This window comes from Crassostrea angulata, chromosome 10 (genome assembly GCF_025612915.1).
Source record: "Crassostrea angulata isolate pt1a10 chromosome 10, ASM2561291v2, whole genome shotgun sequence".
Classification (NCBI taxonomy): domain Eukaryota; kingdom Metazoa; phylum Mollusca; class Bivalvia; order Ostreida; family Ostreidae; genus Magallana; species Magallana angulata.
Genome location: NC_069120.1, coordinates 17,040,523 through 17,046,350, shown reverse-complemented (window position 1 = coordinate 17,046,350; position 5,828 = coordinate 17,040,523). Strand labels below are relative to the sequence as shown.

General features: G+C 33.3%; 1 pseudogene; it reads right to left on the bottom strand.

The window, feature by feature from the left end:
- Positions 1–1,035: 1,035 nt before the first annotated feature.
- Positions 1,036–2,457, bottom strand: LOC128164692 (uncharacterized; annotated as a pseudogene).
- Positions 2,458–5,828: the final 3,371 nt, after the last annotated feature.

Genomic DNA, 5,828 nt, shown 5'->3' with positions numbered 1-5,828 from the left:
CCATGCCTCTGAATCTATCAACCTATGAACATCATTTAAAGTTTCAAGACGAAACGGAGAATCTTTTATCCACAAATTTAATTACCTTCCATCCAAACATAACCGTGGTTTAGATGACTCTACTAACAAAGGCATCACAACCCTAGGCATGTCACATTCACCAATCATCCCAGAACTCTTATGGCTCCTGACCTTATTTTCTCATATAAAATCTGGCCTACAAACTCCTTGTGATCCCTACAACTAATACTATTTTCTAAGAAAATGCTTGAAGGTTCATTACTGTCATAAGAAAGACCTTTAAAGTTTCCTTTGAAATGTAAAAAGAATTCCTTAACATCTACACCTTGTGTAAGCCACCTACTTATTCTAAACTGAATATCTTCATCTACTACTCCCTTATTCAAAACTTCATTCCAATGATCCATATTATGATGTATCTGACCTGACTTATGTAATTTTGGGTCACGCATAGGTAAATTTTTAATGTGAAAATCAACCCCGTGAAGGACAGACTCAGCTGTAGGATGTTTGGTTACAAATGAGGGAGTCCCACCTCCCAATGTCACCCATGATGAATTCTGTCTTAGTTCTACACGAGTTGGATCAAAATCAAGTCTTCTTTCCCATTCTGGTATTCTATATTATTTATTTCCCTGTAAATATAAAGTTATGGTTAAACTATCAAGAGTCCAACATGGGAGACAGATGGGTGATGGAACTCCCTCACTTGTAACCTACGTGAGTAAATCCACTAGGACTTAGTTGTCTTCAGGTTACAAGGTCAGGCATTCCATTTTTTTTAAACTACCTCGTCCATGTAAAAGTACAAATAAACACAAACTGATGAAAAACTGTGTTTATAAATCTCAAAATCATACAAAATGTTGAGAATAAAATCTTCACAATGATTTAAAAGAAATGTGGGAAATTAACAACCAAATAATTCCTTACATTGTAATGTTGAAGGCACTAAACTTTAGAGACCCCTATAGTCTACCTGACTAATAACCCATACTTTCCACTGGAAATTCTCTACTTTCTCTTCGCTTGTTTCATAAGTTCACAATCAAAATAAGCATGTACCCCTGCCCATACTCTGTTTCCTATAAGGCCTCCCTTGACCCTGGGGTCTGACTGACCTATACATGTATCCCCCTCCATATTGAGGTGCATATGAATAAGGCTGAGGAAATCCCATTGAATACATGGGCATTGGTGGGTACAAATTTGCTAAAACTGATTCCTGTTTTGGTGGCTGAATATCCTCTTTACAGGAAGTATTATCCCTCTTAACTTCAGAGGTCCCACTCTCCTTTAAACATTTATTTATGGCCTTAGTCATTGTACCTGCACCTTTTCCCCCAAGAACCGTTAAACATAAATTTCCCATGTTAATCTTGCCCTGCATCCTACTACATTGTCTATACAGTTCTTCATACACATCCATGTCCTCATGGTTCACTTTTCTAGCTAACTTAGATAATTCATCTAAACTTAATAAAATCAGTGCTTCACTGGGCTGGGACTGGGTACAGAGAACTTTAATCTTGTCCTTCACCTGCTGAATCTGTGTACCATCCTTGTCTTTGACTTCAGTTGTTGAATCTTGTTTTCTACTGTTTGTCTACGTTTTCCCCCATTTGAATCCTAAAATGCATTGTAAATCATTTGATAATGATTAACATCATAATAAGTAGTAATACTGTACCTGGTTGAAGTGAATATTGTTTAACCATTTATTCAAAATAATTAATCCCTATTAATGCAAAATAATAGGTTAGAAATCAATATATTAACATAATTTAACAATACATAATTAATTACTCATAATTACATATCACTAATAATTAATCACTCTTTGATGAAAAAACTCATCCGTTAACTAAGAGTACCTGGTCTTTGTCTGTTGCCTTCCTTGAATTAGAGGTATATGTAGGCCCTTGCTTTTCGATCTGCTGACGAGTGACCTAATTCTGGATCCTGCAAATCCTGTCCTTCTGGTTGTCCTTTTTCATTAGCATGTAATATGCAGACATGGAGTAGTAACTTTGCAAAATCCTCATCATTTGGGTCCTTCCCTATTATTTCAAATTAATTTAATTCAATAAAATGGCATCACTTGTTCTTAAACTTCTATAGTTATAAATTAAAGATTTACACTGTATTATCATACATATCATTCCTTCATTCATGACAGAACTTTGTTATATTGTGAATAATAATACCTGCCAGTTCCAGTAACTCAATCCCGTTTTCTCCAGTTAAATCCTCAACAGCCTTCAATACATCCTCATTAGACATATTTTCGGTACGCCTTGAGGAGGAAGTCCTAGCTAACTGTTTAATGCCATGCGCATCTTGAATATCCCTCAACTTTCTGATAACTGGTAATAATTGTTTTCCTTACAGGGAATGTTTTCTTTTTAAAAAAGTAGGTAACACCATCTTCAACATCAAACCGGAAGTTAAACTAAAACGCTAATATATAAATAGATCCGTACATATCAACAAATTCCGGCCACAAAATTTAAAATCAAAAAGATTTAATTAATTAACCTCACATGTATGCTTGTTATTATTTACTCTTTACAATACATTTTTTTTTACTCAAATTATCCCATTTCTCGTCGCATACGTTTTATCTGCGATTTCATAAAATCCATGTTAAATCAGTGCAATCATCCATCGACAGTCAGAGTCTCAATAAAATAATACCATTTAATCACATCACAAAATTAATCTAATTTGGCGGTAAACAATCTATTACCAAATCGCTGATTATGTATATCTGGCCCTCATGGTACCTCCAGTACCAGCCATGCCATGCGGTCGTCCTCATCGACGCCGCATCATTTTAAAATTTCATTCAAAAATCAATCCTCAGCGATTGATATTTAACTGTAGACCCACTGGCCATATATAAACCCTCATCGGCAATGCCCTCATCGGCAACAAACAGCTCTACTGTCTAATATAAGAAAATATATTACCTTGCCGCTTCTCAATACGTCTTCCTCTTTGGTGCAGCTCTGAGAAAGATGACGTCATCACTTTCGCGGTGACGTATTACACTTGGGATATGTGGTATATCGGTTAACTTCGTGAATTTCGATGGTTTGACAATCTATTTGCCAATGGACTTGACATAATACATACATGGGAATATCTAATTAGCAAAATTGCTTTGCAAATGATTCGAAAGTAAAGGGACTTGGACACAATTTGAGCTCAAAATTTAAAATTTCATATTTCCAATTTCTATGTTTAGAATGGTTTATTTGGGTACTTTTAATGCTTTGTAAAAACTTGAATGTCAAATATTGAGGTATAAGCAAGATACAGAGTTCGAAAATCTTTTGTTTTGTAAACAAAGCTCGAGCTTTTTTATGGTTTACATATATGTTTTATTGGAATAAGTCTCAATCAAATACTGTTTTTTTCTGTTTATCATATTATCTATAAACACATTGAATCAGTTTACCTTGTTTGCCACGAATCATTTGGTCAAAGAAATGGTAATTCAATACTTTACATTATTTGTAAACAAATATAAGACTCGAGCTTTGTTTACATAATAATGATTTCCTTCAAAATGAGCAAGTAAACCATTTTATACATAAAAAAGGAAATTTAAAATCGTGTCCAAGTCCCTTTAAAACCAGTATTCATATAATATAATAATTGAACTTCCAGTCACATTTAAATAGATGCGATTAGTACAACAGTTAAAAAATGCATTTTCAAGAAAATACCAAATTATATTCCATAAAGCCCTTATAAGAAAGACATACATTGATTTGTAGATATATCATTTGCATGCAATTTATAACATTACATACCGTTCATATTCTGGGCCAGGTATAATTATAAATATTGTGCTTAATTTTGATCATGACTTAGAAATCGAAGTCTCATCCGTATATGTTTTGCGTGATTGGCTCAGATTATCGAATAATTGGAAGAAGAAATTGGTATCTGCTTTAAATACACTGGCTGGTTAAATACCGATAGATAACAAAAAAAAAGTGTCATCCCCGATGTTATTATGCAGCGTTTATTTCTCTCGGGGTTACTACTACAGTTTTAACTTATAGTTCGCTCAGATCAGAAACGCAAAACCAGTGACTAGCCTGAAATACACCAAGATCTGAATACTATCCACGTTATCCAACGATTTGAAATAGAAGTGGTGTGTGATGGAGGAGGCCTCGTAATTTCCAATTTTGAGAAAGTGTTCTCTTTTTTAACAATAAACCACTGCCTTTTCTTTTTCAATGAACAATTGTGCCCCATCATAATACCAACTCTCCTAGAAAACCCAAGCTTAATACATTTCATAACTTTATGAATGCCCTATCAATCTTTCTGAACATGCTCTTAATTTGTAAGGTATATGTCCAAAAGAAGAGAATAAACGGACTTATGTTTTCATACATAAATCTCAACAACAGTATCCGTATTCAGAGACGTGGCTAAAATTGATTTTTTTTTACAATTCTAAGTCTGCTATGAGAGCAAATTAAAGGATTCGATTTAAACGATTAAACAAAAATGATAAGTAGGTGCTCCGGTCTAATACTCATCTATCCACGCATTCAGTTTGCAAATGGTTGCAAGTGGGCAAAATGTGGGAAAATGATTAAGATAACATCATTTATACCGCCTTGTCTACCCCCAAAAATTCACTAGATTGTATGCCTTCTAACTCAAATAATGCAAAACATAGTTTCCCTCCTTTCATTTCAAGTATACTTCAATTGGTATAGAGAAATTGTATTGGACTAGTTCAAGAAGCTATTCTTAATATGTATTGTATATTCATCCCAAATACACAACTCCATTACCTATCTAATGAATTAAAACCGTAATGAAACAGATGTTGTTTAAAATTTGATATTTGACGGACAAAAATGGACATCAACGGATACATGTACATGTAACAATATATGTAAATCACCTAACTCAAATTGCTGAAACACATGAGTGTTAAGAAGTATAAATATGTAATTTAAATCGGAAAATGTCTTAAAAACTATCAAATAAAACATTCATTTTATACTACATGGCAGGGCAAGACCAAATATTCTTCAAGACAATTTGTAAAAAACGATCTGTCCACTTCAATTTCTAATAATTTCATTTGATGGAACACATAATAATCTATTACAACATATTGTATTTTGTTGTACACATGCTCAATAAAGAAAAATTATCGCTTTTCCAATATATTGTTTCTAATGATAGCATTCTCGAACGCATGATTTTGAGAAAATCACATTTTTTGCTCTACTTATTTGATTTGAAAGGGATCATTGACATGTTCCATCACTTCATGTGCAATGAGGAGCTAGACTTTTTTCCGCTATTATAATAGCAATACTTATTTCCAATCCTTAAGAATTGATTTAAAAAAGAAAAACATACTTGCTTTTGCTCAAATTACACCCAGTTATGAAACCGCCTTTAATTTTAGTTCAGGAATTGATTAATGATTTTCATTTACTGTATGCAATGTTTTTCTCTAGAAAAAAACCCACCAAAAGCTAATTGCATACCATGCCACTCGACCTTTTTTTTTTTTTATATCTTTATCAAAGAACAATGATCAGGAATTGATTAATGATTTTCATTTACTGTATGCAATGTTTTTCTCTAGAAAAAAACCCACCAAAAGCTAATTGCATACCATGCCACTCGACCTTTTTTTTTTTTATATCTTTATCAAAGAACAATTCAATGCGGTAGGTTTGACTACGTTGTAAAAACCAAACATTTGTATCCGTCATTCAGATTATTGTAACATATTGTGACACAAGTAAGACTCA